The following is a 26,728-nucleotide window of genomic DNA, read 5'->3' as shown; positions in this document are numbered from 1 at the left end:
AGGTTTGCTGCCCCGTGTGAGGATCGAACTCACGACCTTCAGATTATGAGACTGACGCGCTACCTACTGCGCTAACGAGGCCCTTCTTGCAAATTTCCCCAAAAGAAAAAATTATATATTGATACCAAACTTCAGATTTTGACAGTGATGTTGAAACCACCGTGCCAAAATGTATGTATCGTCTGAAATTCGACAACCCCTGAGAAAAAAAGATTGATTTCATTCTAAAGTAATACATATCGATATGGACCTTACGATGTGGTATCCACCTTGACAAAAGTATGTATTGTGTGAAAGTCCAAAACACAGTGAATTCATTTTCACTTCATCTTCAGCCAACACTGTCTTTTTGAAAGGTTTGCTGCCCCGTGTGAGGATCGAACTCACGACCTTCATATTATGAGACTGACGCGCTACCTACTGCGCTAACGAGGCCCTTCTTGCAAAAATATCCAAAAAGAAGAAAAAAAAAATATCGATACCGAACTTCAGATTTTTACAGTGATGTTGAAACCACCGTGCCAAAATGTATGTATGGTCTGAAATTCGACAACCCCTGAGAAAAAAGATTGATTTCATTCTAAAGTAAACATATCGATATGGACCTTACGATGTGGTATCCACCTTGACAAAAGTATGTATTGTGTGAAAGTCCAAAACTACAGTGAATTCACTTTTCAGCCAACACTGTCTTTTTGAAAGGTTTGCTGCCCCGTGTGAGGATCGAACTCACGACCTTCAGATTATGAGACTGACGCGCTACCTACTGCGCTAACGAGGCCCTTCTTGCAAAAATATCCAAAAAGAAGAAAAAAATATCGATACCGAACTTCAGATTTTTACAGTGATGTTGAAACCACCGTGCCAAAATGTATGTATGGTCTGAAATTCGACAACCCCTGAGAAAAAAAGATTGATTTCATTCTAAAGTAATACATATCGATATGGACCTTACGATGTGGTATCTACCTTGACAAAAGTGTGTATTGTGTGAAAGTCCAAAACGAGAGTGAATTCCTTTTCACTTCATATTCAGCCAACACTGTCTTTTTGAAAGGTTTGCTGCCCCGTGTGAGGAAAGAACTCACGACCTTCAAATTATGAGACTGACGCGCTACCTACTGCGCTAACGAGGGCCTTCTTGCAAAAATATCCAAAATGAAGAAAAAAATATCGATTCCCGAACTTCAGATTTTTAGAGAGATGTTGAAACAACCGTGCCAAAATGTATGTATGGTCTGAAATTCTACAACCCCTGAGAAAAAAAGATTGATTTCATTCTAAAGTAATACATATCGATATGGACCTTACGATGTGGTATCCACCTTGACAAAAGTATGTATTGTGTGAAAGTCCAAAACCACAGTGAATTCCTTTTCAGCCAACACTGTCTTTTTGAAAGGTTTGCTGCCCCGTGTGAGGATCGAACTCACGACCTTCAGATTATGAGACTGACGCGCTACCTACTGCGCTAACGAGGCCCTTCTTGCAAAAATTCCCCAAAAAGAAAAAAATTATATATTGATACCAACTTCAGATTTTGACAGTGATGTTGAAACCACCGTGCCAAAATGTATGTATCGTCTGAAATTCGACAACCCCTGAGAAAAAAAGATTGATTTCATTCTAAAGTAATACATATCGATATGGACCTTACGATGTGGTATCCACCTTGACAAAAGTATGTATTGTGTGAAAGTCCAAAACAACAGTGAATTCATTTTCACTTCATCTTCAGCCAACACTGTCTTTTTGAAAGGTTTGCTGCCCCGTGTGAGGATCGAACTCACGACCTTCAGATTATGAGACTGACGCGCTACCTACTGCGCTAACGAGGCCCTTCTTGCAAAAATATCCAAAAAGAAAAAAAAAATATTGATACCGAACTTCAGATTTTTACAGTGATGTTGAAACCACCGTGCCAAAATGTATGTATGGTCTGAAATTCGACAACCCCTGAGAAAAAAAGATTGATTTCATTCTAAAGTAATACATATCGATATGGACCTTACGATGTGGTATCCACCTTGACAAAAGTATGTATTGTGTGAAAGTCCAAAACAACAGTGAATTCATTTTTCAGCCAACACTGTCTTTTTAAAAGGTTTGCTGCCCCGTGTGAGGATCGAACTCACGACCTTCAGATTATGAGACTGACGCGCTACCTACTGCGCTAACGAGGCCCTTCTTGCAAAAATATCCAAAAAGAAAAAAAAATATCGATACCAACTTCAGATTTTGACAGTGATGTTGAAACCACCGTGCCAAAATGTATGTATGGTCTGAAATTCGACAACCCCTGAGAAAAAAATATTGATTTCATTCTAAAGTAATACATATCGATATGGACCTTACGATGTGGTATCCACCTTGACAAAAGTATGTATTGTGTGAAAGTCAAAAACAACAGTGAATTCATTTTCATTTTCAGCCAACACTGTCTTTTTAAAAGGTTTGCTGCCCCGTGTGAGGATCGAACTCACGACATTCCGATTATGAGACTGAAATGCTACCTACTGCACTAACGAGGCCCTTCTTGCAAAAATATCCAAAAAGACGAAAAAAAAATATCGATACCGAACTTCAGATTTTTACAGTGATGTTGAAACCACCGTGCCAAAATGTATGTATGGTCTGAAATTCGACAACCCCTGAGAAAAAAAGATTGATTTCATTCTAAAGTAATACATATCGATATGGACCTTACGATGTGGTATCCACCTTGACAAAAGTATGTATTGTGTGAAAGTCCAAAACAACAGGGAATTCCTTTTCAGCCAACACTGTCTTTTTGAAAGGTTTGCTGCCCCGTGTGAGGATCGAACTCACGACATTCCGATTATGAGACTGACGCGCTACCTACTGCGCTAACGAGGCCCTTCTTGCAAAAATATCCAAAAAGACGAAAAAAAAATATTGATACCGAACTTCAGATTTTGACAGTGATGTTGAAACCACCGTGCCAAAATGTATGTATGGTCTGAAATTCGACAACCCCTGAGAAAAAAAGATTGATTTCATTCTAAAGTAATACATATCGATATGGACCTTACGATGTGGTATCCACCTTGACAAAAGTATGTATTGTGTGAAAGTCCAAAACGATAGTGAATTCATTTTCACTTCATCTTCAGCCAACACTGTCTTTTTGAAAGGTTTGCTGCCCCGTGTGAGGATCGAACTCACGACCTTCAGATTATGAGACTGACGCGCTACCTACTGCGCTAACGAGGCCCTTCTTGCAAAAATATCCAAAAAGAAGAAGAAAAAATATCGATACCGAACGTCAGATTTTTACAGTGATGTTGAAACCACGGTGCCAAAATGTATGTATGGTCTGAAATTCGACAACCCCTGAGAAAAAAAGATTGATTTCATTCTAAAGTAATACATATCGATATGGACCTTACGATGTGGTATCCACCTTGACAAAAGTATGTATTGCGTGAAAGTCCAAAACAACAGTGAATTCATTTTCAGCCAACACTGTCTTTTTGAAAGGTTTGCTGCCCCGTGTGAGGATCGAACTCACGACCTTCAGATTATGAGACTGACGCGCTACCTACTGCGCTAACGAGGCCCTTCTTGCAAAAATATCAAAATGAAGAAAAAAATATTGATACCGAACTTCAGATTTTTACAGTGATGTTGAAACCACCGTGCCAAAATGTATGTATCGTCTGAAATTCTACAAACCCTGAGAAAAAAAGATTGATTTCATTCTAAAGTAATACATATCGATATGGACCTTACGATGTGGTATCCACCTTGACAAAAGTATGTATTGTGTGAAAGTCCAAAACTACAGTGAATTCATTTTCACTTCATCTTCAGCCAAAGCTGTCTTTTTGAAAGGTTTGCTGCCCCGTGTGAGGATCGAACTCACGACCTTCAGATTATGAGACTGACGCGCTACCTACTGCGCTAACGAGGCCCTTCTTGCAAAAATATCCAAAAAGAAAAAAAAATATCGATACCGAACTTCAGATTTTTACAGTGATGTTGAAACCACCGTGCCAAAATGTATGTATGGTCTGAAATTCGACAACCCCTGAGAAAAAAGATTGATTTCATTCTAAAGTAATACATATCGATATGGACCTTACGATGTGGTATCCACCTTGACAAAAGTATGTATTGTGTGAAAGTCCAAAACAACAGTGAATTCCTTTTCAGCCAACACTGTCTTTTTGAAAGGTTTGCTGCCCCGTGTGAGGATCGAACTCACGACCTTCAGATTATGAGACTGACGCGCTACCTACTGCGCTAACGAGGCCCTTCTTGCAAAAATATCCAAAATGAAGAAAAAATATTGATACCAACTTCAGATTTTTACAGTGATGTTGAAACCACCGTGCCAAAATGTATGTATCGTCTGAAATTCGACAACCCCTGAGAAAAAAAGATTGATTTCATTCTAAAGTAATACATATCGATATGGACCTTACGATGTGGTATCCACCTTGACAAAAGTATGTATTGTGTGAAAGTCCAAAACACAGTGAATTCATTTTCATCTTCAGCCAACACTGTCTTTTTGAAAGGTTTGCTGCCCCGTGTGAGGATCGAACTCACGACCTTCAGATTATGAGACTGACGCGCTACCTACTGCGCTAACGAGGCCCTTCTTGCAAAAATATCCAAAATGAAAAAAAAATATTGATACCGAACTTCAGATTTTTACAGTGATGTTGAAACCACCGTGCCAAAATGTATGTATGGTCTGAAATTCGACAACCCCTGAGAAAAAAAGATTGATTTCATTCTAAAGTAATACATATCGATATGGACCTTACGATGTGGTGTCCACCTTGACAAAAGTATGTATTGTGTGAAAGTCCAAAACAAGAGAGAATTCCTTTTCACTTCATCTTCAGCCAACACTGTCTTTTTGAAAGGTTTGCTGCCCCGTGTGAGGATCGAACTCACGACCTTCAGATTATGAGACTGACGCGCTACCTACTGCGCTAACGAGGCCCTTCTTGCAAAAATATACAAAAAGACGAAAAAAAAATATCGATACCGAACTTCAGATTTTTACAGTGATGTTGAAACCACCGTGCCAAAATGTATGTATCGTCTGAAATTCGACAACCCCTGAGAAAAAAAGATTGATTTCATTCTAAAGTAATACATATCGATATGGACCTTACGATGTGGTATCCACCTTGACAAAAGTATGTATTGTGTGAAAGTCGAAAATGACAGTGAATTCATTTTTCAGCCAACACTGTCTTTTTGAAAGGTTTGCTGCCCCGTGTGAGGATCGAACTCACGACCTTCAGATTATGAGACTGACGCGCTACCTACTGCGCTAACGAGGCCCTTCTTGCAAAAATATTCCCAAAAGAAAAAAAATATATTGATACCAACCTTCAGATTTTGACAGTGATGTTGAAACCACCGTGCCAAAATGTATGTATGGTCTGAAATTCGACAACCCCTGAGAAAAAAAGATTGATTTCATTCTAAAGTTATACATATCGATATGGACCTTACGATGTGGTATCCATCTTGACAAAAGTATGTATTGTGTGAAAGTCCAAAACGACAGTGAATTCATTTTCACTTCATCTTCAGCCAACACTGTCTTTTTGAAAGGTTTGCTGCCCCGTGTGAGGATCGAACTCACGACCTTCAGATTATGAGACTGACGCGCTACCTACTGCGCTAACGAGGCCTTTCTTGCAAAAATATCCAAAATGAAGAAAAAAAATATTGATACCGAACTTCAGATTTTTACAGTGATGTTGAAACCATCGTGCCAAAATGTATGTATGGTCTGAAATTCTACAACCCCAGAGACAAAAAGATTGATTTCATTCTAAAGTAATACATATCGATATGGACCTTACGATGTGGTATCCACCTTGACAAAAGTGTGTATTGTGTGAAAGTCCAAAACAACAGTGAATTTATTTTCAGTCAATACTGTCTTTTTGAAAGGTTTGCTGCCCCGTGTGAGGATCGAACTCACGACCTTCAGATTATGAGACTGACGCGCTACCTACTGCGCTAACGAGGCCCTTCTTGCAAAAATATCCAAAATGAAGAAAAAAAATATTGATACCGAACTTCAGATTTTTACAGTGATGTGAAACCACCGTGCCAAAATGTATGTATGGTCTGAAATTCGACAACCCCTGAGAAAAAAAGATTGATTTCATTCTAAAGTAATACATATCGATATGGACCTTACGATGTGGTATCCACCTTGACAAAAGTATGTATTGTGTGAAAGTCCAAAACACAGTGAATTCCTTTTCACTTCATCTTCAGCCAAAACTGTCTTTTTGAAAGGTTTGCTGCCCCGTGTGAGGATCGAACTCACGACCTTCAGATTATGAGACTGACGCGCTACCTACTGCGCTAACGAGGCCCTTCTTGAAAAAATATCCAAAAAGAAGAAAAAAAAATCAATACCGAACTTCAGATTTTTACAGTGATGTTGAAACCACCGTGCCAAAATGTATGTATCGTCTGAAATTCGACAACCCCTGAGACAAAAAGATTGATTTAATTCTAAAGTAATACATATCGATATGGACCTTACGATGTGGTATCCACCTTGACAAAAGTATGTATTGCGTGAAAGTCCAAAAGGTCAGTGAATTCTTTTTCACTTCAGCCAACACTGTCTTTTTGAAAGGTTTGCTGCCCCGTGTGAGGATCGAACTCACGACCTTCAGATTATGAGACTGACGCGCTACCTACTGCGCTAACGAGGCCTTTCTTGAAAAAATATTCAAAATGAAGAAAAAAATGTCGATTCCCGAACTTCAGATTTTTACAGTGATGTTGAAACCACCGTGCCAAAATGTATGTATCGTCTGAAATTCGACAACCCCTGAGAAAAAAAGATTGATTTCATTCTAAAGTAATACATATCGATATGGACCTTACGATGTGGTATCCACCTTGACAAAAGTATGTATTGTGTGAAAGTCCAAAACGACAAAGAATTCATTTTCATCCAACACTGTCTTTTTGAAAGGTTTGCTGCCCCATGTGAGGATCGAACTCACGACCTTCAGATTATGAGACTGACGCGCTACCTACTGCGCTAACGAGGCCATTCTTGCAAAAATATCCAAAAAGACAAAAAAAAAATATTGATACCGAACTTCAGATTTTTACAGTGATGTTGAAACCACCATGCCAAAATGTATGTATCGTCTGAAATTCGACAACCCCTGAGAAAAAAATATTGATTTCATTCTAAAGTAATACATATCGATATGGACCTTACGATGTGGTATCCACCTTGACAAAAGTATGTATTGTGTGAAAGTCCAAAACAAGAGTGAATTCCTTTTCACTTCATCTTCAGCCAACACTGTCTTTTTGGAAGGTTTGCTGCCCCGTGTGAGGATCGAACTCACGACCTTCAGATTATGAGACTGACTCGCTACCTACTGCGCTAATGAGGCTCTTCTTGCAAAAATATCCAAATGAAGAAAAAAATATCGATACCGAACTTCAGATTTTTACAGTGATGTTGAAACCACCGTGCCAAAATGTATGTATGGTCTGAAATTCGACAACCCCTGAGAAAAAAAGATTGATTTCATTCTAAAGTAATACATATCGATATGGACCTTACGATGTGTGGTATCCACCTTGACAAAAGTATGTATTGTGTGAAAGTCCAAAACAGTGAATTCATTTTCACTTCATCTTCAGCCAACACTGTCTTTTTGAAAGGTTTGCTGCCCCATGTGAGGATCGAACTCACGACCTTCAGATAATGAGACTGACACGCTACCTACTGCGCTAACGAGGCCCTTCTTGTAAAAATATCCAAAAAGAAGAAGAAAAAATATCGATACCGAACTTCAGATTTTTACAGTGATGTTGAAACCATCGTGCCAAAATGTATGTATCGTCTGAAATTCGACAACCCCTGAGAAAAAAATATTGTTTCATTCTAAAGTAATACATATCGATATGGACCTTACGATGTGGTATCCACCTTGACAAAAGTTTGTATTGTGTGAAAGTTCAAACAACAGTGAATTCATTTTCAGCCAACACTGTCTTTTTGAAAGGTTTGCTGCCCCGTGTGAGGATCGAACTCACGACCTTCAGATTATGAGACTGACGCGCTACCTACTGCGCTAACGAGGCCCTTCTTGCGAAATTATCCAAAATGAAGAAAAAAATATTGATTCCCGTACGTCAGATTTTTACAGTGATGTTGAAACCACCGTGCCAAAATGTATGTATGGTCTGAAATTCGACAACCCCTGAGAAAAAAAGATTGATTTCATTCTAAAGTAATACATATCGATATGGACCTTACGATGTGGTATCCACCTTGACAAAAGTATGTATTGTGTGAAAGTCCAAAACGACAGTGAATTCATTTTCACTTCATCTTCAGCCAACACTGTCTTTTTGAAAGGTTTGCTGCCCCGTGTGAGGATCGAACTCACGACCTTCAGATTATGAGACTGACGCGCTACCTACTGCGCTAACGAGGCCCTTCTTGCAAAAATATCCAAAAAGAAGAAAAAAATATTGATACCGAACTTCAGATTTTTACAGTGATGTTGAAACCACCGTGCCAAAATGTATGTATCGTCTGAAATTCGACAACCCCTGAGAAAAAACGATTGATTTCATTCTAAAGTAATACATATCGATATGGACCTTACGATGTGGTATCCACCTTGACAAAAGTGTGTATTGTGTGAAAGTCCAAAACAACAGTGAATTCATTTTCAGCCAACACTGTCTTTTTGAAAGGTTTGCTGCCCCGTGTGAGGATCGAACTCACGACCTTCAGATTATGAGACTGACGCGCTACCTACTGCGCTAACGAGGCCCTTCTTGCAAAAATATCCCAAATGAAGAAAAAAATATCGATACCGAACGTCAGATTTTTACAGTGATGTTGAAACCACCGTGCCAAAATGTATGTATCGTCTGAAATTCGACAACCCCTGAGAAAAAAAGATTGATTTCATTCTAAAGTAATACATATCGATATGGACCTTACGATGTGGTATCCACCTTGACAAAAGTATGTATTGTGTGAAAGTCCAAAACAACAGTGAATTCATTTTCACTTCATCTTCAGCCAACACTGTCTTTTTGAAAGGTTTGCTGCCCCGTGTGAGGATCGAACTCACGACCTTCAGATTATGAGACTGACGCGCTACCTACTGCGCTAACGAGGCCCTTCTTGCAAAAATATCCAAAATGAAGAAAAAAATATCGATACCCGAACTTCAGATTTTTACAGTGATGTTGAAACAACCGTGCCAAAATGTATGTATGGTCTGAAATTCGACAACCCCTGAGAAAAAAAGATTGATTTCATTCTAAAGTAATACATATCGATATGGACCTTACGATGTGGTATCCACCTTGACAAAAGTATGTATTGTGTGAAAGTCCAAAACGAGAGTGAATTCCTTTTCAGCCAACACTGTCTTTTTGAAAGGTTTGCTGCCCCGTGTGAGGATCGAACTCACGACCTTCAGATTATGAGACTGACGCGTTACCTACTGCGCTAACGAGGCCCTTCTTGCAAAAATATCCCAAATGAAGAAAAAAATATCGATACCGAACTTCAGATTTTTACAGTGATGTTGAAACCACCGTGCCAAAATGTATGTATGGTCTGAAATTCGACAACCCCTGAGAAAAAAAGATTGATTTCATTCTAAAGTAATACATATCGATATGGACCTTACGATGTGGTATCCACCTTGACAAAAGTATGTATTGTGTGAAAGTCCAAAACACAGTGAATTCCACTTTTTCAGCCAACACTGTCTTTTGAAAGGTTTGCTGCCCCGTGTGAGGATCGAACTCACGACCTTCAGATTATGAGACTGACGCGCTACCTACTGCGCTAACGAGGCCCTTCTTGCAAAAATTCCAAAATGAAAAAAAATATATTGATACCAACTTCAGATTTTGACAGTGATGTTGAAACCACCGTGCCAAAATGTATGTATCGTCTGAAATTCGACAACCCCTGAGAAAAAAAGATTGATTTCATTCTAAAGTAATACATATCGATATGGACCTTACGATGTGGTATCCACCTTGACAAAAGTATGTATTGTGTGAAAGTCCAAAACGACAGTGAATTCATTTTCACTTCATTTCAGCCAACACTGTCTTTTTGAAAGGTTTGCTGCCCCGTGTGAGGATCGAACTCACGACATTCCGATTATAAGACTGACACGCTACCTACTGCGCTAACGAGGCCCTTCTTGCAAAAATATCCAAAAAGACAAAAAAAAAATATTGATACCGAACTTCAGATTTTTACAGTGATGTTGAAACCACCGTGCCAAAATGTCTGTATCGTCTGAAATTCGACAACCCCTGAGAAAAAAAGATTGATTTCATTCTAAAGTAATACATATCGATATGGACCTTACGATGTGGTATCCACCTTGACAAAAGTATGTATTGTGTGAAAGTCCAAAACAACAGTGAATTCATTTTCACTTCATCTTCAGCCAACACTGTCTTTTTGAAAGGTTTGCTGCCCCGTGTGAGGATCGAACTCACGACCTTCAGATTATGAGACTGACGCGCTACCTACTGCGCTAACGAGGCCCTTCTTGCAAAAATATCCCAAATGAAGAAAAAAATATCGATACCGAACGTCAGATTTTTACAGTGATGTTGAAACCACCGTGCCAAAATTTATGTATGGTCTGAAATTCGACAAACCCTGAGAAAAAAAGATTGATTTCATTCTAAAGTAATACATATCGATATGGACCTTACGATGTGGTATCCACCTTGACAAAAGTATGTATTGTGTGAAAGTCCAAAACAACAGTGAATTCAGTTTCAATTCATTTTCAGCCAACACTGTCTTTTTGAAAGGTTTGCTGCCCCGTGTGAGGATCGAACTCACGACCTTCAGATTATGAGACTGACGCGCTACCTACTGCGCTAACGAGGCCCTTCTTGCAAAAATATCCAAAAAAGAAAAAAATATTGATACCGAACTTCAGATTTTTACAGTGATGTTGAAACCACCGTGCCAAAATGTATGTATGGTCTGAAATTCGACAACCCCTGAGAAAAAAAAGATTGATTTCATTCTAAAGTAATACATATCGATATGGACCTTACGATGTGGTATCCACCTTGACAAAAGTATGTATTGTGTGAAAGTCCAAAACAACAGTGAATTCATTTTCACTTCATCTTCAGCCAACACTGTCTTTTTGAAAGGTTTGCTGCCCCGTGTGAGGATCGAACTCACGACCTTCAGATTATGAGACTGACGCTACCTACTGCGCTAACGAGGCCCTTCTTGCAAAAATATCCCAAATGAAGAAAAAAATATCGATACCGAACGTCAGATTTTTACAGTGATGTTGAAACCACCGTGCCAAAATGTATGTATGGTCTGAAATTCTACAACCCCTGAGAAAAAAAGATTGATTTCATTCTAAAGTAATACATATCGATATGGACCTTACGATGTGGTATCCACCTTGACAAAAGTATGTATTGTGTGAAAGTCCAAAACCACAGTGAATTCCTTTTCAGCCAACACTGTCTTTTTGAAAGGTTTGCTGCCCCGTGTGAGGATCGAACTCACGACCTTCAGATTATGAGACTGACGCGCTACCTACTGCGCTAACGAGGCCCTTCTTGCAAAAATATCCAAAATGAAGAAAAAAATATCGATTCCCGAACGTCAGATTTTTACAGTGATGTTGAAACCACCGTGCCAAAATGTATGTATGGTCTGAAATTCGACAACCCCTGAGAAAAAAAGATTGATTTCATTCTAAAGTAATACATATCGATATGGACCTTACGATGTGGTATCCACCTTGACAAAAGTATGTATTGTGTGAAAGTCCAAAACCACAGTGAATTCCTTTTCAGCCAACACTGTCTTTTTGAAAGGTTTGCTGCCCCGTGTGAGGATCGAACTCACGACCTTCAGATTATGAGACTGACGCGCTACCTACTGCGCTAACGAGGCCCTTCTTGCAAAAATTCCAAAAAAAAAAAAATATATTGATACCAAACTTCAGATTTTGACAGTGATGTTGAAACCACCATGCCAAAATGTATGTATCGTCTGAAATTCGACAACCCCTGAGAAAAAAAGATTGATTTAATTCTAAAGTAATACATATCGATATGGCCCTTAAGATGTGGTATCCACCTTGACAAAAGTTTGTATTGTGTGAAAGTCCAAAACAACAGTGAATTCATTTTCACTTCATCTTCAGCCAACAATGTATTTTTGAAAGGTTTGCTGCCCCGTGTGAGGATCGAACTCACGACCTTCAAATTATGAGACTGACGCGCTACCTACTGCCCTATCGAGGCCATTCTTGCAAAAATATCCAAAATGAAGAAAAAAAATATCGATACCGAACGTCAGATTTTTACAGTGATGTTGAAACCACCATGCCAAAATATCTGTATCGTCTGAAATTCGACAACCCCTGAGAAAAAAAGATTGATTTAATTCTAAAGTAATACATATCGATATGGCCCTTAAGATGTGGTATCCACCTTGACAAAAGTTTGTATTGTGTGAAAGTCCAAAACAACAGTGAATTCATTTTCACTTCATCTTCAGCCAACACTGTATTTTTGAAAGGTTTGCTGCCCCGTGTGAGGATCGAACTCACGACCTTCAGATTATGAGACTGACGCGCTACCTACTGCGCTAACGAGGCCCTTCTTGCAAATTTCCCCAAAAGGAAAAAAAATATCGATACCGAACGTCAGATTTTGACAGTGATGTTGAAACCACCGTGCCAAAATGTATGTATGGTCTGAAATTCGACAACCCCTGAGAAAAAAAGATTGATTTCATTCTAAAGTAATACATATCGATATGGACCTTAAGATGTGGTATCCACCTTGACAAAAGTATGTATTGTGTGAAAGTCCAAAACGACAGTGAATTCATTTTCAGCCAACACTGTCTTTTTGAAAGGTTTGCTGCCCCGTGTGAGGATCGAACTCACGACCTTCAGATTATGAGACTGACGCGCTACCTACTGCGCTAACGAGGCCTTTCTTGCAAAAATATCCAAAATGAAGAAAAAAAATATTGATACCGAACTTCAGATTTTTACAGTGATGTTGAAACCATCGTGCCAAAATGTATGTATGGTCTGAAATTCTACAACCCCAGAGACAAAAAGATTGATTTCATTCTAAAGTAATACATATCGATATGGACCTTACGATGTGGTATCCACCTTGACAAAAGTATGTATTGTGTGAAAGTCCAAAACGACAGTGAATTCCACTTTTCAGCCAACACTGTCTTTTTGAAAGGTTTGCTGCCCCGTGTGAGGATCGAACTCACGACCTTCAGATTATGAGACTGACGCGCTACCTACTGCGCTAACGAGGCCCTTCTTGCAAAAATTCCCCAAAAGAAAAAAATATATTGATACCAAACTTCAGATTTTGACAGTGATGTTGAAACCACCGTGCCAAAATGTATGTATCGTCTGAAATTCGACAACCCCTGAGAAAAAAAGATTGATTTCATTCTAAAGTAATACATATCGATATGGACCTTACGATGTGGTATCCACCTTGACAAAAGTATGTATTGTGTGAAAGTCCAAAACAACAGTGAATTCATTTTCACTTTTTCAGCCAACACTGTCTTTTTGAAAGGTTTGCTGCCCCGTGTGAGGATCGAACTCACGACCTTCAGATTATGAGACTGACGCGCTACCTACTGCGCTAACGAGGCCCTTCTTGCAAAAATATCCAAAAAGAAGAAAAAAAATATCGATACCGAACTTCAGATTTTTACAGTGATGTTGAAACCACCGTGCCAAAATGTATGTATGGTCTGAAATTCGACAACCCCTGAGAAAAAAAGATTGATTTCATTCTAAAGTAATACATATCGATATGGCCCTTAAGATGTGGTATCCACCTTGACAAAAGTTTGTATTGTGTGAAAGTTCAAACAACAGTGAATTCATTTTCAGCCAACACTGTCTTTTTGAAAGGTTTGCTGCCCTGTGTGAGGATCGAACTCACGACCTTCAGATTATGAGACTGACGCTCTACCTACTGCGCTAACGAGGCCCTTCTTGAAAATTTCCCCAAAAGAAAAAAATATATATTGATACCAAACTTCAGATTTTTACAGTGATGTTGAAACCACCGTGCCAAAATGTATGTATCGTCTGAAATTCGACAACCCCTGAGAAAAAAATATTGTTTCATTCTAAAGTAATACATATCGATATGGACCTTACGATGTGGTATCCACCTTGACAAAAGTATGTATTGTGTGAAAGTCCAAAATGACAGTGAATTCCTTTTCAGCCAACATTGTCTTTTTGAAAGGTTTGCTGCCCCATGTGAGGATCGAACTCACGACCTTCAGATTATGAGACTGACGCGCTACCTACTGCGCTAACGAGGCCCTTCTTGTAAAAATATCCAAAAAGAAGAAGAAAAAATATCGATACCGAACTTCAGATTTTTACAGTGATGTTGAAACCATCGTGCCAAAATGTATGTATCGTCTGAAATTCGACAACCCCTGAGAAAAAAGATTGATTTCATTCTAAAGTAATACATATCGATATGGACCTTACGATGTGGTATCCACCTTGACAAAAGTATGTATTGTGTGAAAGTGAATTCCTTTTCACTTCATCTTCAGCCAACACTGTCTTTTTGAAAGGTTTGCTGCCCCGTGTGAGGATCGAACTCACGACCTTCAGATTATGAGACTGACGCGCTACCTACTGCGCTAACGAGGCCCTTCTTGCAAAAATATCCAAAATGAAGAAAAAAATATCGATTCCCGAACTTCAGATTTTTAGAGAGATGTTGAAACAACCGTGCCAAAATGTATGTATGGTCTGAAATTCTACAACCCCTGAGAAAAAAAGATTGATTTCATTCTAAAGTAATACATATCGATATGGACCTTACGATGTGGTATCCACCTTGACAAAAGTATGTATTGTGTGAAAGTCCAAAACCACAGTGAATTCATTTTCAGCCAACACTGTCTTTTTGAAAGGTTTGCTGCCCCGTGTGAGGATCGAACTCACGACCTTCAGATTATGAGACTGACGCGCTACCTACTGCGCTAACGAGGCCCTTCTTGCAAAAATATCCAAAAGAAGAAAAAAATATTGATACCAAACTTCAGATTTTTACAGTGATGTTGAAACCACCGTGCCAAAATGTATGTATGGTCTGAAATTCGACAACCCCTGAGAAAAAAAGATTGATTTCATTCTAAAGTAATACATATCGATATGGCCCTTAAGATGTGGTATCCACCTTGACAAAAGTGTGTATTGTGTGAAAGTCCAAAACAACAGTGAATTCATTTTCACTTCATCTTCAGCCAACACTGTCTTTTTGAAAGGTTTGCTGCCCCGTGTGAGGATCGAACTCACGACCTTCAGATTATGAGACTGACGCGCTACCTACTGCGCTAACGAGGCCCTTCTTGCAAAAATATCCAAAAAGAAGAAAAAAAATATCGATACCGAACTTCAGATTTTTACAGTGATGTTGAAACCACCGTGCCAAAATGTATGTATCGTCTGAAATTCGACAACCCCTGAGAAAAAAAGATTGATTTCATTCTAAAGTAATACATATCGATATGGACCTTACGATGTGGTATCCACCTTGACAAAAGTATGTATTGTGTGAAAGTCCAAAACGACAGTGAATTCATTTTCACTTCATCTTCAGCCAACACTGTCTTTTTGAAAGGTTTGCTGCCCCGTGTGAGGATCGAACTCACGACCTTCAGATTATGAGACTGACGCGCTACCTACTGCGCTAACGAGGCTCTTCTTGCAAAAATATCCAAAAAGACGGAAAAAAAATATCGATACCGAACTTCAGATTTTTACAGTGATGTTGAAACCACCGTGCCAAAATGTATGTATCGTCTGAAATTCTACAACCCCTGAGACAAAAAGATTGATTTCATTCTAAAGTAATACATATCGATATGGGCCTTACGATGTGGTATCCACCTTGACAAAAGTATGTATTGTGTGAAAGACCAAAAACACAGTGAATTCCTTTTCAGCCAACACTGTCTTTTTGAAAGGTTTGCTGCCCCGTGTGAGGATCGAACTCACGACCTTCAGATTATGAGACTGACGCGCTACCTACTGCGCTAACGAGGCCCTTCTTGCAAAAATTCCAAAAAGAAAAAAAAAATATATTGATACCAAACTTCAGATTTTGACAGTGATGTTGAAACCACCGTGCCAAAATGTATGTATGGTCTGAAATTCTACAACCCCTGAGAAAAAAAGATTTATTTCATTCTAAAGTAATACATATCGATATGGACCTTACGATGTGGTATCCACCTTGACAAAAGTGTGTATTGTGTGAAAGTCCAAAACAACAGTGAATTCATTTTCACTTCAGCCAACACTGTCTTTTTGAAAGGTTTGCTGCCCCGTGTGAGGATCGAACTCACGACCTCCAGATTATGAGACTGACGCGCTACCTACTGCGCTAACGAGGCCCTTCTTGCAAAAATATCCAAAATGAAGAAAAAAATATCGATACCGAATGTCAGATTTTTACAGTGATGTTGAAACCACCGTGCCAAAATGTATGTATCGTCTGAAATTCGACAACCCCTGAGAAAAATATATTTATTTCATTCTAAAGTAATACATATCGATATGGACCTTACGATGTGGTATCCACCTTGACAAAAGTGTGTATTGTGTGAAAGTCTAAAACAACAGTGAATTACTTTTCAGCCAACACTGTCTTTTTGAAAGGTTTGCTGCCCCGTGTGAGGATCGAACTCACGACCTTCAGATTATGAGACTGACGCGCTACCTACTGCGCTAACGAGGCCCTTCTTGCAAAAATATCCCAAATGAAGAAAAAAATATCGATACCGAATGTCCGATTTTTACAGTGATGTTGAAACCACCGTGCCAAAATGTATGTATCGTCTGAAATTCGACAAACCCTGAGAAAAAAAGATTGATTTCATTCTAAAGTAATACATATCGATATGGACCTTACGATGTGGTATCCACCTTGACAAAAGTATGTATTGTGTGAAAGTCCAAAACGACAGTGAATTAATTTTCAGCCAACACTGTCTTTTTGAAAGGTTTGCTGCCCCGTGTGAGGATCGAACTCACGACCTTCATATTATGAGACTGACGCGCTACCTACTGCGCTAACGAGGCCCTTCTTGCAAAAATATCCAAAAAGAAAAAAAAAATATCGATACCGAACTTCAGATTTTTACAGTGATGTTGAAACCACCGTGCCAAAATGTATGTATGGTCTGAAATTCGACAACCCCTGAGAAAAAAAGATTGATTTCATTCTAAAGTAATACATATCGATATGGACCTTACGATGTGGTATCCACCTTGACAAAAGTATGTATTGTGTGAAAGTCCAAAACAACAGTGAATTCATTTTCAGCCAACACTGTCTTTTTGAAAGGTTTGCTGCCCCGTGTGAGGATCGAACTCACGACCTTCAGATTATGAGACTGACGCGCTACCTACTGCGCTAACGAGGCCCTTCTTTGAAAAATACCCTAAATGTAGGAAAAAAATATCAATACCGAACGTCAGATTTTTACAGTGATGTTGAAACCACCGTGCCAAAATGTATGTATCGTCTGAAATTCGACAACCCCTGAGAAAAAAAGATTGATTTCATTCTAAAGTTATACATATCGATATGGACCTTACGATGTGGTATCCACCTTGACAAAAGTATGTATTGTGTGAAAGTCCAAAACGACAGTGAATTCATTTTCACTTCAGCCAACACTGTCTTTTTGAAAGGTTTGCTGCCCCGTGTGAGGATCGAACTCACGACCTTCAGATTATGAGACTGACGCGCTACCTACTGCGCTAACGAGGCCCTTCTTGCAAAAATATCCAAAATGAAGAAAAAAATATCGATTCCGAACGTCAGATTTTTACAGTGATGTTGAAACCACCGTGCCAAAATGTATGTATCGTCTGAAATTCGACAACCCCTGAGAAAAAAAGATTGATTTCATTCTAAAGTTATACATATTGATATGGACCTTACGATGTGGTATCCACCTTGACAAAAGTATGTATTGTGTGAAAGTCCAAAAGAATAGTTAATTCATCTTCAGCCAACACTGTCTTTTTGAAAGGTTTGCTGCCCCGTGTGAGGATCGAACTCACGACCTTCAGATTATGAGACTGACGCGCTACCTACTGCGCTAACGAGGCCCTTCTTGCAAAAATATCCCAAATGAAGAAAAAAATATCAATACCGAACGTCCGATTTTTACAGTGATGTTGAAACCACCGTGCCAAAATGTATGTATCGTCTGAAATTCGACAACCCCTGAGAAAAAAAGATTGATTTCATTCTAAAGTAATACATATCGATATGGACCTTACGATGTGGTATCCACCTTGACAAAAGTATGTATTGTGTGAAAGTCCAAAATGACAGTGAATTCATTTTCACTTCATCTTCAGCCAACACTGTCTTTTTGAAAGCTTTGCTGCCCCGTGTGAGGATCGAACTCACGACCTTCAGATTATGAGACTGACGCGCTACCTACTGCGCTAACGAGGCCCTTCTTGTAAAAATATCCAAAAAGAAGAAGAAAAAATATCGATACCGAACTTCAGATTTTTACAGTGATGTTGAAACCATCGTGCCAAAATGTATGTATCGTCTGAAATTCGACAACCCCCGAGAAAAAAGATTGATTTCATTCTAAAGTAATACATATCGATATGGCCCTTAAGATGTGGTATCCACCTTGACAAAAGTTTGTATTGTGTGAAAGTCCAAACAACAGTGAATTCATTTTCAGCCAACACTGTCTTTTTAAAAGGTTTGCTGCCCCGTGTGAGGATCGAACTCACAACCTTCAGATTATGAGACTGACGCGCTACCTACTGCGCTAACGAGGCCCTTCTTGCAAAAATATCCAAAATGAAGAAAAAAATATCGATACCGAACGCTAGATTTTTAGTGATGTTGAAACCACCGTGCCAAAATGTATGTATGGTCTGAAATTCTACAACCCCTGAGACAAAAAGATTGATTTCATTCTAAAGTAATACATATCGATATGGACCTTACGATGTGGTATCCACCTTGACAAAAGTATGTATTGTGTGAAAGTCCAAAACCACAGTGAATTCCTTTTCAGCCAACACTGTCTTTTTGAAAGGTTTGCTGCCCCGTGTGAGGATCGAACTCACGACCTTCAGATTATGAGACAGACGCGCTACCTACTGCGCTAACGAGGCCCTTCTTGCAAAAATTCCAAAAGAAAAAAATATATTGATACCAAACTTCAGATTTTGACAGTGATGTTGAAACCACCGTGCCAAAATGTATGTATCGTCTGAAATTCGACAACCCCTGAGAAAAAAAGATTGATTTCATTCTAAAGTTATACATATTGATATGGACCTTACGATGTGGTATCCACCTTGACAAAAGTATGTATTGTGTGAAAGTCCAAAAGAATAGTTAATTCATCTTCAGCCAACACTGTCTTTTTGAAAGGTTTGCTGCCCCGTGTGAGGATCGAACTCACGACCTTCAGATTATGAGACTGACGCGCTACCTACTGCGCTAACGAGGCCCTTCTTGCGAAATTATCCAAAATGAAGAAAAAAATATCGATTCCCGTACGTCAGATTTTTACAGTGATGTTGAAACCACCGTGCCAAAATGTATGTATGGTCTGAAATTCGACAACCCCTGAGAAAAAAAGATTGATTTCATTCTAAAGTAATACATATCGATATGGACCTTACGATGTGGTATCCACCTTGACAAAAGTATGTATTGTGTGAAAGTCCAAAATGAGAGTGAATTCCTTTTCACTTCATCTTCAGCCAACACTGTCTTTTTGAAAGGTTTGCTGCCCCGTGTGAGGATCGAACTCACGACCTTCAGATTATGAGACTGACGCGCTACCTACTGCGCTAACGAGGCCCTTCTTGCAAAAATATCCCAAATGAAGAAAAAAATATCAATACCGAACGTCAGATTTTTACAGTGATGTTGAAACCACCGTGCCAAAATGTATGTATGGTCTGAAATTCGACAACCCCTGAGAAAAAAAGATTGATTTCATTCTAAAGTAATACATATCGATATGGACCTTACGATGTGGTATCCACCTTGACAAAAGTATGTATTGTGTGAAAGTCCAAAACAACAGTGAATTCATTTTCAGCCAACACTGTCTTTTTGAAAGGTTTGCTGCCCCGTGTGAGGATCGAACTCACGACCTTCAGATTATGAGACTGACGCGCTACCTACTGCGCTAACGAGGCCTTTCTTGCAAAAATATCCCAAATGAAGAAAAAAATATCGATACCGAACGTCAGATTTTTACAGTGATGTTGAAACCACCGTGCCAAAATGTATGTATCGTCTGAAATTCGACAACCCCTGAGAAAAAAAGATTGATTTCATTCTAAAGTAATACATATCGATATGGACCTTACGATGTGGTATCCACCTTGACAAAAGTATGTATTGTGTGAAAGTCCAAAACGACAGTGAATTCATTTTCACTTCATCTTCAGCCAACACTGTCTTTTTGAAAGGTTTGCTGCCCCGTGTGAGGATCGAACTCACGACCTTCAGATTATGAGACTGACACGCTACCTACTGCGCTAACGAGGCTCTTCTTGCAAAAATATCCAAAAAGACGAAAAAAAAATATCGATACCGAACTTCAGATTTTTACAGTGATGTTGAAACCACCGTGCCAAAATGTATGTATCGTCTGAAATTCTACAACCCCTGAGAAAAAAAGATTGATTTCATTCTAAAGTAATACATATCGATATGGACCTTACGATGTGGTATCCACCTTGACAAAAGTATGTATTGTGTGAAAGTCCAAAACCACAGTGAATTCCTTTTCAGCCAACACTGTCTTTTTGAAAGGTTTGCTGCCCCGTGTGAGGATCGAACTCACGACCTTCAGATTATGAGACTGACGCGCTACCTACTGCGCTAACGAGGCCCTTCTTGCAAAAATATCCAAAATGAAGAAAAAAATATCGATTCCCGTACGTCAGATTTTTACTGTGATGTTGAAACCACCGTGCCAAAATGTATGTATGGTCTGAAATTCGACAACCCCTGAGAAAAAAAGATTGATTTCATTCTAAAGTAATACATATCGATATGGACCTTACGATGTGGTATCCACCTTGACAAAAGTATGTATTGTGTGAAAGTCCAAAACCACAGTGAATTCATTTTCAGCCAACACTGTCTTTTTGAAAGGTTTGCTGCCCCGTGTGAGGATCGAACTCACGACCTTCAGATTATGAGACTGACGCGCTACCTACTGCGCTAACGAGGCCCTTCTTGCAAAATTTCCAAAAAGAAAAAAAATATATTGATACCAAACTTCAGATTTTGACAGTGATGTTGAAACCACCGTACCAAAATGTATGTATCGTCTGAAATTCGACAATCCCCTGAGAAAAAAATATTGATTTCATTCTAAAGTAATACATATCGATATGGACCTTACGATGTGGTATCCACCTTGACAAAAGTATGTATTGTGTGAAAGTCCAAAATGAGAGTGAATTCCTTTTCACTTCAGCCAACACTGTCTTTTTGAAAGGTTTGCTGCCCCGTGTGAGGATCGAACTCACGACCTTCAGATTATGAGACTGACGCGCTACCTACTGCGCTAACGAGGCCCTTCTTGTAAAAGTATCCCAAATGAAGAAAAAAAAATCAATACCGAACTTCAGATTTTTACAGTGATGTTGAAACCACCGTGCCAAAATGTATGTATCGTCTGAAATTCGACAACCCCTGAGAAAAAAAGATTGATTTCATTCTAAAGTAATACATATCGATATGGACCTTACGATGTGGTATCCACCTTGACAAAAGTATGTATTGTGTGAAAGTCCAAAATGAGAGTGAATTCCTTTTCACTTCATCTTCAGCCAAAACTGTCTTTTTGAAAGGTTTGCTGCCCCGTGTGAGGATCGAACTCACGACCTTCAGATTATGAGACTGACACGCTACCTACTGCGCTAACGAGGCCCTTCTTGCAAAAATATCCAAAAAGACGAAAAAAAAATATCGATACCGAACTTCAGATTTTTACAGTGATGTTGAAACCACCGTGCCAAAATGTATGTATGGTCTGAAATTCGACAACCCCTGAGACAAAAAGATTGATTTCATTCTAAAGTAATACATATCGATATGGACCTTACGATGTGGTATCCACCTTGACAAAAGTATGTATTGTGTGAAAGTCCAAAACAACAGTGAATTCATTTTCAGCCAACACTGTCTTTTTGAAAGGTTTGCTGCCCCGTGTGAGGATCGAACTCACGACCTTCAGATTATGAGACTGACGCGCTACCTACTGCGCTAACGAGGCCTTTCTTGCAAAAATATCCAAAATGAAGAAAAAAAATATTGATACCGAACTTCAGATTTTTACAGTGATGTTGAAACCATCGTGCCAAAATGTATGTATCGTCTGAAATTCGACAACCCCCGAGAAAAAAGATTGATTTCATTCTAAAGTAATACATATCGATATGGACCTTACGATGTGGTATCCACCTTGACAAAAGTATGTATTGTGTGAAAGTGAATTCCTTTTCACTTCATCTTCAGCCAACACTGTCTTTTTGAAAGGTTTGCTGCCCCGTGTGAGGATCGAACTCACGACCTTCAGATTATGAGACTGACGCGCTACCTACTGCGCTAACGAGGCCCTTCTTGCAAAAATATCCAAAAATGAAGAAAAAAATATCGATACCGAACTTCAGATTTTTACAGTGATGTTGAAACCACCGTGCCAAAATGTATGTATCGTCTGAAATTCGACAACCCCTGAGAAAAAAAGATTGATTTCATTCTAAAGTAATACATATCGATATGGACCTTACGATGTGGTATCCACCTTGACAAAAGTATGTATTGTGTGAAAGTCCAAAACCACAGTGAATTCCTTTTCAGCCAACACTGTCTTTTTGAAATGTTTGCTGCCCCGTGTGAGGATCGAACTCACGACCTTCAGATTATGAGACTGACACGCTACCTACTGCGCTAACGAGGCCCTTCTTGCAAAAATATCAAAAATGAAGGAAAAAAATATCGATACCGAACTTCAGATTTTTACAGTGATGTTGAAACCACCGTGCCAAAATGTATGTATGGTCTGAAATTCGACAACCCCTGAGAAAAAAGATTGATTTCATTCTAAAGTAATACATATCGATATGGACCTTACGATGTGGTATCCACCTTGACAAAAGTATGTATTGTGTGAAAGTCCAAAACACAGTGAATTCACTTTTCAGTCAACACTGTATTTTTGAAAGGTTTGCTGCCCCGTGTGAGGATCGAACTCACGACCTTCAAATTATGAGACTGACGCGCTACCTACTGCGCTATCGAGGCCATTCTTGCAAAAATATCCAAAATGAAGAAAAAAAATATCGATACCGAACGTCAGATTTTTACAGTGATGTTGAAACCACCGTGCCAAAATGTATGTATGGTCTGAAATTCGACAACCCCTGAGAAAAAAAGATTGATTTCATTCTAAAGTAATACATATCGATATGGACCTTACGATGTGGTATCCACCTTGACAAAAGTATGTATTGTGTGAAAGTCCAAAACCACAGTGAATTCCTTTTCAGCCAACACTGTCTTTTTGAAAGGTTTGCTGCCCCGTGTGAGGATCGAACTCACGACCTTCAGATTATGAGACTGACGCGCTACCTACTGCGCTAACGAGGCCCTTCTTGCAAAAATATCCAAAATGAAAAAAAATATATTGATACCGAACGTCAGCTTTTTACAGTGATGTTGAAACCACCGTGCCAAAATGTATGTATCGTCTGAAATTCGACAACCCCTGAGAAAAAAAAATTGATTTCATTCTAAAGTAATACATATCGATATGGACCTTACGATGTGGTATCCACCTTGACAAGAGTGTGTATTGTGTGAAAGTCCAAAAGAACAGTTAATTCATCTTCAGCCAACACTGTCTTTTTGAAAGGTTTGCTGCCCCGTGTGAGGATCGAACTCACGACCTTCAGATTATGAGAATGACGCACTACCTACTGCGCTAACGAGGCCCTTCTTGCAAAAATATCCAAAAAGACAAAAAAAAAATATTGATACCGAACGTCAGATTTTTACAGTGATGTTGAAACCACCGTACCAAAATGTATGTATCGTCTGAAATTCGACAATCCCCTGAGAAAAAAATATTGATTTCATTCTAAAGTAATACATATCGATATGGACCTTACGATGTGGTATCCACCTTGACAAAAGTATGTATTGTGTGAAAGTCCAAAATGAGAGTGAATTCCTTTTCACTTCAGCCAACACTGTCTTTTTGAAAGGTTTGCTGCCCCGTGTGAGGATCGAACTCACGACCTTCAGATTATGAGACTGACTCGCTACCTACTGCGCTAACGAGGCCCTTCTTGCAAAAATATCCCAAAATGAAAAAAAAATATCGATACCGAACTTCAGATTTTTACAGTGATGTTGAAACCACCGTGCCAAAATGTATGTATCGTCTGAAATTCGACAACCCCTGAGAAAAAAAGATTGATTTCATTCTAAAGTAATACATATCGATATGGACCTTACGATGTGGTATCCACCTTGACAAAAGTATGTATTGTGTGAAAGTCCAAAACAACAGTGAATTCATTTTCACTTCAGCTTCAAACACTGTCTTTTTGAAAGGTTTGCTGCCCCGTGTGAGGATCGAACTCACGACCTTCAGATTATGAGACTGACACGCTACCTACTGCGCTAACGAGGCCCTTCTTGCAAAAATATCCAAAATGAAGAAAAAAATATCGATACCGAACGTCAGATTTTTAGTGATGTTGAAACCACCGTGCCAAAATGTATGTATGGTCTGAAATTCGACAACCCCTGAGACAAAAAGATTGATTTCATTCTAAAGTAATACATATCGATATGGACCTTACGATGTGGTATCCACCTTGACAAAAGTATGTATTGTGTGAAAGTCCAAAACCACAGTGAATTCCTTTTCAGCCAACACTGTCTTTTTGAAAGGTTTGCTGCCCCGTGTGAGGATCGAACTCACGACCTTCAGATTATGAGACTGACGCGCTACCTACTGCGCTAACGAGGCCCTTCTTGCAAAAATATCCAAAAAAAAAAAATATATTGATACCAACTTCAGATTTTGACAGTGATGTTGAAACCACCGTGCCAAAATGTATGTATGGTCTGAAATTCGACAACCCCTGAGAAAAAAATTTGATTTCATTCTAAAGTAATACATATCGATATGGACCTTACGATGTGGTATCCACCTTGACAAAAGTATGTATTGTGTGAAAGTCCAAAAGAACAGTGAATTTTTCATTCATTCAGCCAACACTGTCTTTTTGAAAGGTTTGCTGCCCCGTGTGAGGATCGAACTCACGACCTTCAGATTATGAGACTGACGCGCTACCTACTGCGCTAACGAGGCCCTTCTTGCAAAAATATCCAAAAAGACAAAAAAAAATATCGATACCGAACGTCAGATTTTTACAGTGATGTTGAAACCACCGTGCCAAAATGTATGTATCGTCTGAAATTCGACAACCCCTGAGAAAAAAGATTGATTTCATTCTAAAGTAATACATATCGATATGGACCTTACGATGTGGTATCCACCTTGACAAAAGTATGTATTGTGTGAAAGTCCAAAATGAACAGTGAATTCATTTTCACTTCAGCCAACACTGTCTTTTTGAAAGGTTTGCTGCCCCGTGTGAGGATCGAACTCACGACCTTCAGATTATGAGACTGACGCGCTACCTACTGCGCTAACGAGGCCCTTCTTGCAAAAATATACAAATAGACGAAAAAAAAATATCGATACCGAACTTCAGATTTTTACAGTGATGTTGAAACCACCGTGCCAAAATGTCTGTATGGTCTGAAATTCGACAACCCCTGAGAAAAAAAGATTGATTTCATTCTAAAGTAATACATATCGATATGGACCTTACGATGTGGTATCCACCTTGACAAAAGTATGTATTGTGTGAAAGTCCAAAACGACAGTGAATTCATTTTCAGCCAACACTGTCTTTTTGAAAGGTTTGCTGCCCCGTGTGAGGATCGAACTCACGACCTTCAGATTATGAGACTGACACGCTACCTACTGCGCTAACGAGGCCCTTCTTGCAAAAATATCCAAAATGAAGAAAAAAATATCGATACCGAACGTCAGATTTTTACAGTGATGTTGAAACCACCGTGCCAAAATGTATGTATCGTCTGAAATTCGACAACCCCTGAGAAAAAAAGATTGATTTCATTCTAAAGTAATACATATCGATATGGACCTTACGATGTGGTATCCACCTTGACAAAAGTATGTATTGTGTGAAAGTCCAAAACGACAGTGAATTCATTTTCACTTCATCTTCAGCCAACACTGTCTTTTTGAAAGGTTTGCTGCCCCGTGTGAGGATCGAACTCACGACCTTCAGATTATGAGACTGACGCGCTACCTACTGCGCTAACGAGGCCCTTCTTGCAAAAATATCCAAAAAGACGAAAAAAAAATATCGATACCGAACTTCAGATTTTTACAGTGATGTTGAAACCACCGTGCCAAAATGTATTTATCGTCTGAAATTCGACAACCCCTGAGAAAAAAAGATTGATTTCATTCTAAAGTAAT

General features: G+C 39.1%; 1 protein-coding gene and 65 non-coding genes across 66 annotated transcripts in view; all 66 read right to left on the bottom strand.

Annotated features, from left to right (window-relative positions):
• Positions 1-17,750, bottom strand: part of LOC127928282 (uncharacterized) — a 35,875-nt gene extending 18,125 nt beyond the window's left edge. The window contains exon 1 of the mRNA XM_052515442.1: positions 17,522-17,750. The gene's annotated coding sequence lies outside the window, so the exon portion shown is untranslated. The remainder of the gene's footprint in view (positions 1-17,521) is intronic.
• trnam-cau (transfer RNA methionine (anticodon CAU)) lies at positions 9-81 on the bottom strand. The gene has a single exon. It is a non-coding gene; the product is annotated as a tRNA-Met (tRNA).
• trnam-cau (transfer RNA methionine (anticodon CAU)) lies at positions 709-781 on the bottom strand. Its single transcript has one exon. It is a non-coding gene; the product is annotated as a tRNA-Met (tRNA).
• Positions 1,409-1,481, bottom strand: trnam-cau (transfer RNA methionine (anticodon CAU)). The gene has a single exon. It is a non-coding gene; the product is annotated as a tRNA-Met (tRNA).
• Positions 1,766-1,838, bottom strand: trnam-cau (transfer RNA methionine (anticodon CAU)). Its single transcript has one exon. It is a non-coding gene; the product is annotated as a tRNA-Met (tRNA).
• Positions 2,111-2,183, bottom strand: trnam-cau (transfer RNA methionine (anticodon CAU)). Its single transcript has one exon. It is a non-coding gene; the product is annotated as a tRNA-Met (tRNA).
• Positions 3,162-3,234, bottom strand: trnam-cau (transfer RNA methionine (anticodon CAU)). The gene has a single exon. It is a non-coding gene; the product is annotated as a tRNA-Met (tRNA).
• Positions 3,508-3,580, bottom strand: trnam-cau (transfer RNA methionine (anticodon CAU)). The gene has a single exon. It is a non-coding gene; the product is annotated as a tRNA-Met (tRNA).
• On the bottom strand, positions 3,862-3,934 carry trnam-cau (transfer RNA methionine (anticodon CAU)). Its single transcript has one exon. It is a non-coding gene; the product is annotated as a tRNA-Met (tRNA).
• Positions 4,204-4,276, bottom strand: trnam-cau (transfer RNA methionine (anticodon CAU)). The gene has a single exon. It is a non-coding gene; the product is annotated as a tRNA-Met (tRNA).
• trnam-cau (transfer RNA methionine (anticodon CAU)) lies at positions 4,551-4,623 on the bottom strand. The gene has a single exon. It is a non-coding gene; the product is annotated as a tRNA-Met (tRNA).
• Positions 4,905-4,977, bottom strand: trnam-cau (transfer RNA methionine (anticodon CAU)). The gene has a single exon. It is a non-coding gene; the product is annotated as a tRNA-Met (tRNA).
• On the bottom strand, positions 5,252-5,324 carry trnam-cau (transfer RNA methionine (anticodon CAU)). Its single transcript has one exon. It is a non-coding gene; the product is annotated as a tRNA-Met (tRNA).
• Positions 5,608-5,680, bottom strand: trnam-cau (transfer RNA methionine (anticodon CAU)). The gene has a single exon. It is a non-coding gene; the product is annotated as a tRNA-Met (tRNA).
• On the bottom strand, positions 5,953-6,025 carry trnam-cau (transfer RNA methionine (anticodon CAU)). Its single transcript has one exon. It is a non-coding gene; the product is annotated as a tRNA-Met (tRNA).
• trnam-cau (transfer RNA methionine (anticodon CAU)) lies at positions 6,307-6,379 on the bottom strand. Its single transcript has one exon. It is a non-coding gene; the product is annotated as a tRNA-Met (tRNA).
• On the bottom strand, positions 6,656-6,728 carry trnam-cau (transfer RNA methionine (anticodon CAU)). Its single transcript has one exon. It is a non-coding gene; the product is annotated as a tRNA-Met (tRNA).
• Positions 7,001-7,073, bottom strand: trnam-cau (transfer RNA methionine (anticodon CAU)). The gene has a single exon. It is a non-coding gene; the product is annotated as a tRNA-Met (tRNA).
• On the bottom strand, positions 8,055-8,127 carry trnam-cau (transfer RNA methionine (anticodon CAU)). Its single transcript has one exon. It is a non-coding gene; the product is annotated as a tRNA-Met (tRNA).
• On the bottom strand, positions 8,411-8,483 carry trnam-cau (transfer RNA methionine (anticodon CAU)). The gene has a single exon. It is a non-coding gene; the product is annotated as a tRNA-Met (tRNA).
• Positions 8,755-8,827, bottom strand: trnam-cau (transfer RNA methionine (anticodon CAU)). Its single transcript has one exon. It is a non-coding gene; the product is annotated as a tRNA-Met (tRNA).
• Positions 9,110-9,182, bottom strand: trnam-cau (transfer RNA methionine (anticodon CAU)). The gene has a single exon. It is a non-coding gene; the product is annotated as a tRNA-Met (tRNA).
• On the bottom strand, positions 9,455-9,527 carry trnam-cau (transfer RNA methionine (anticodon CAU)). Its single transcript has one exon. It is a non-coding gene; the product is annotated as a tRNA-Met (tRNA).
• On the bottom strand, positions 9,800-9,872 carry trnam-cau (transfer RNA methionine (anticodon CAU)). Its single transcript has one exon. It is a non-coding gene; the product is annotated as a tRNA-Met (tRNA).
• On the bottom strand, positions 10,152-10,224 carry trnai-uau (transfer RNA isoleucine (anticodon UAU)). Its single transcript has one exon. It is a non-coding gene; the product is annotated as a tRNA-Ile (tRNA).
• trnam-cau (transfer RNA methionine (anticodon CAU)) lies at positions 10,509-10,581 on the bottom strand. Its single transcript has one exon. It is a non-coding gene; the product is annotated as a tRNA-Met (tRNA).
• trnam-cau (transfer RNA methionine (anticodon CAU)) lies at positions 10,864-10,936 on the bottom strand. The gene has a single exon. It is a non-coding gene; the product is annotated as a tRNA-Met (tRNA).
• On the bottom strand, positions 11,560-11,632 carry trnam-cau (transfer RNA methionine (anticodon CAU)). The gene has a single exon. It is a non-coding gene; the product is annotated as a tRNA-Met (tRNA).
• On the bottom strand, positions 11,905-11,977 carry trnam-cau (transfer RNA methionine (anticodon CAU)). Its single transcript has one exon. It is a non-coding gene; the product is annotated as a tRNA-Met (tRNA).
• trnam-cau (transfer RNA methionine (anticodon CAU)) lies at positions 12,614-12,686 on the bottom strand. The gene has a single exon. It is a non-coding gene; the product is annotated as a tRNA-Met (tRNA).
• On the bottom strand, positions 12,956-13,028 carry trnam-cau (transfer RNA methionine (anticodon CAU)). The gene has a single exon. It is a non-coding gene; the product is annotated as a tRNA-Met (tRNA).
• Positions 13,303-13,375, bottom strand: trnam-cau (transfer RNA methionine (anticodon CAU)). The gene has a single exon. It is a non-coding gene; the product is annotated as a tRNA-Met (tRNA).
• On the bottom strand, positions 13,654-13,726 carry trnam-cau (transfer RNA methionine (anticodon CAU)). The gene has a single exon. It is a non-coding gene; the product is annotated as a tRNA-Met (tRNA).
• trnam-cau (transfer RNA methionine (anticodon CAU)) lies at positions 14,341-14,413 on the bottom strand. The gene has a single exon. It is a non-coding gene; the product is annotated as a tRNA-Met (tRNA).
• Positions 14,684-14,756, bottom strand: trnam-cau (transfer RNA methionine (anticodon CAU)). The gene has a single exon. It is a non-coding gene; the product is annotated as a tRNA-Met (tRNA).
• On the bottom strand, positions 15,029-15,101 carry trnam-cau (transfer RNA methionine (anticodon CAU)). The gene has a single exon. It is a non-coding gene; the product is annotated as a tRNA-Met (tRNA).
• trnam-cau (transfer RNA methionine (anticodon CAU)) lies at positions 15,383-15,455 on the bottom strand. The gene has a single exon. It is a non-coding gene; the product is annotated as a tRNA-Met (tRNA).
• trnam-cau (transfer RNA methionine (anticodon CAU)) lies at positions 15,739-15,811 on the bottom strand. The gene has a single exon. It is a non-coding gene; the product is annotated as a tRNA-Met (tRNA).
• trnam-cau (transfer RNA methionine (anticodon CAU)) lies at positions 16,085-16,157 on the bottom strand. The gene has a single exon. It is a non-coding gene; the product is annotated as a tRNA-Met (tRNA).
• On the bottom strand, positions 16,435-16,507 carry trnam-cau (transfer RNA methionine (anticodon CAU)). Its single transcript has one exon. It is a non-coding gene; the product is annotated as a tRNA-Met (tRNA).
• On the bottom strand, positions 16,779-16,851 carry trnam-cau (transfer RNA methionine (anticodon CAU)). The gene has a single exon. It is a non-coding gene; the product is annotated as a tRNA-Met (tRNA).
• Positions 17,467-17,539, bottom strand: trnam-cau (transfer RNA methionine (anticodon CAU)). Its single transcript has one exon. It is a non-coding gene; the product is annotated as a tRNA-Met (tRNA).
• A 66-nt stretch (positions 17,751-17,816) lies between the features above and the next one.
• Positions 17,817-17,889, bottom strand: trnam-cau (transfer RNA methionine (anticodon CAU)). The gene has a single exon. It is a non-coding gene; the product is annotated as a tRNA-Met (tRNA).
• Positions 17,890-18,160: 271 nt separating this feature from the next.
• Positions 18,161-18,233, bottom strand: trnam-cau (transfer RNA methionine (anticodon CAU)). The gene has a single exon. It is a non-coding gene; the product is annotated as a tRNA-Met (tRNA).
• A 282-nt stretch (positions 18,234-18,515) lies between these two features.
• On the bottom strand, positions 18,516-18,588 carry trnam-cau (transfer RNA methionine (anticodon CAU)). Its single transcript has one exon. It is a non-coding gene; the product is annotated as a tRNA-Met (tRNA).
• A 271-nt stretch (positions 18,589-18,859) lies between these two features.
• Positions 18,860-18,932, bottom strand: trnam-cau (transfer RNA methionine (anticodon CAU)). Its single transcript has one exon. It is a non-coding gene; the product is annotated as a tRNA-Met (tRNA).
• Positions 18,933-19,201: 269 nt separating this feature from the next.
• trnam-cau (transfer RNA methionine (anticodon CAU)) lies at positions 19,202-19,274 on the bottom strand. The gene has a single exon. It is a non-coding gene; the product is annotated as a tRNA-Met (tRNA).
• Positions 19,275-19,542: 268 nt separating this feature from the next.
• On the bottom strand, positions 19,543-19,615 carry trnam-cau (transfer RNA methionine (anticodon CAU)). The gene has a single exon. It is a non-coding gene; the product is annotated as a tRNA-Met (tRNA).
• Positions 19,616-19,898: 283 nt separating this feature from the next.
• On the bottom strand, positions 19,899-19,971 carry trnam-cau (transfer RNA methionine (anticodon CAU)). Its single transcript has one exon. It is a non-coding gene; the product is annotated as a tRNA-Met (tRNA).
• Positions 19,972-20,242: 271 nt separating this feature from the next.
• Positions 20,243-20,315, bottom strand: trnam-cau (transfer RNA methionine (anticodon CAU)). The gene has a single exon. It is a non-coding gene; the product is annotated as a tRNA-Met (tRNA).
• Positions 20,316-20,597: 282 nt separating this feature from the next.
• On the bottom strand, positions 20,598-20,670 carry trnam-cau (transfer RNA methionine (anticodon CAU)). Its single transcript has one exon. It is a non-coding gene; the product is annotated as a tRNA-Met (tRNA).
• A 273-nt stretch (positions 20,671-20,943) lies between these two features.
• On the bottom strand, positions 20,944-21,016 carry trnam-cau (transfer RNA methionine (anticodon CAU)). Its single transcript has one exon. It is a non-coding gene; the product is annotated as a tRNA-Met (tRNA).
• A 272-nt stretch (positions 21,017-21,288) lies between these two features.
• trnam-cau (transfer RNA methionine (anticodon CAU)) lies at positions 21,289-21,361 on the bottom strand. Its single transcript has one exon. It is a non-coding gene; the product is annotated as a tRNA-Met (tRNA).
• A 276-nt stretch (positions 21,362-21,637) lies between these two features.
• Positions 21,638-21,710, bottom strand: trnam-cau (transfer RNA methionine (anticodon CAU)). The gene has a single exon. It is a non-coding gene; the product is annotated as a tRNA-Met (tRNA).
• Positions 21,711-21,992: 282 nt separating this feature from the next.
• On the bottom strand, positions 21,993-22,065 carry trnam-cau (transfer RNA methionine (anticodon CAU)). The gene has a single exon. It is a non-coding gene; the product is annotated as a tRNA-Met (tRNA).
• A 273-nt stretch (positions 22,066-22,338) lies between these two features.
• trnam-cau (transfer RNA methionine (anticodon CAU)) lies at positions 22,339-22,411 on the bottom strand. The gene has a single exon. It is a non-coding gene; the product is annotated as a tRNA-Met (tRNA).
• Positions 22,412-22,680: 269 nt separating this feature from the next.
• trnam-cau (transfer RNA methionine (anticodon CAU)) lies at positions 22,681-22,753 on the bottom strand. Its single transcript has one exon. It is a non-coding gene; the product is annotated as a tRNA-Met (tRNA).
• Positions 22,754-23,025: 272 nt separating this feature from the next.
• trnam-cau (transfer RNA methionine (anticodon CAU)) lies at positions 23,026-23,098 on the bottom strand. The gene has a single exon. It is a non-coding gene; the product is annotated as a tRNA-Met (tRNA).
• Positions 23,099-23,714: 616 nt separating this feature from the next.
• trnam-cau (transfer RNA methionine (anticodon CAU)) lies at positions 23,715-23,787 on the bottom strand. Its single transcript has one exon. It is a non-coding gene; the product is annotated as a tRNA-Met (tRNA).
• Positions 23,788-24,410: 623 nt separating this feature from the next.
• On the bottom strand, positions 24,411-24,483 carry trnam-cau (transfer RNA methionine (anticodon CAU)). Its single transcript has one exon. It is a non-coding gene; the product is annotated as a tRNA-Met (tRNA).
• Positions 24,484-24,762: 279 nt separating this feature from the next.
• On the bottom strand, positions 24,763-24,835 carry trnam-cau (transfer RNA methionine (anticodon CAU)). Its single transcript has one exon. It is a non-coding gene; the product is annotated as a tRNA-Met (tRNA).
• Positions 24,836-25,104: 269 nt separating this feature from the next.
• trnam-cau (transfer RNA methionine (anticodon CAU)) lies at positions 25,105-25,177 on the bottom strand. The gene has a single exon. It is a non-coding gene; the product is annotated as a tRNA-Met (tRNA).
• A 272-nt stretch (positions 25,178-25,449) lies between these two features.
• On the bottom strand, positions 25,450-25,522 carry trnam-cau (transfer RNA methionine (anticodon CAU)). Its single transcript has one exon. It is a non-coding gene; the product is annotated as a tRNA-Met (tRNA).
• Positions 25,523-25,799: 277 nt separating this feature from the next.
• On the bottom strand, positions 25,800-25,872 carry trnam-cau (transfer RNA methionine (anticodon CAU)). The gene has a single exon. It is a non-coding gene; the product is annotated as a tRNA-Met (tRNA).
• Positions 25,873-26,145: 273 nt separating this feature from the next.
• On the bottom strand, positions 26,146-26,218 carry trnam-cau (transfer RNA methionine (anticodon CAU)). Its single transcript has one exon. It is a non-coding gene; the product is annotated as a tRNA-Met (tRNA).
• A 282-nt stretch (positions 26,219-26,500) lies between these two features.
• trnam-cau (transfer RNA methionine (anticodon CAU)) lies at positions 26,501-26,573 on the bottom strand. The gene has a single exon. It is a non-coding gene; the product is annotated as a tRNA-Met (tRNA).
• Between the last annotated feature and the right edge of the window lie 155 nt (positions 26,574-26,728).

This window comes from Oncorhynchus keta, unplaced genomic scaffold (assembly GCF_023373465.1).
Source record: "Oncorhynchus keta strain PuntledgeMale-10-30-2019 unplaced genomic scaffold, Oket_V2 Un_scaffold_2576_pilon_pilon, whole genome shotgun sequence".
NCBI lineage: Eukaryota > Metazoa > Chordata > Actinopteri > Salmoniformes > Salmonidae > Oncorhynchus > Oncorhynchus keta.
The sequence above is the reverse complement of the archived record's forward strand: the minus strand, read 5'-3'. Positions and strand labels throughout refer to the sequence as shown.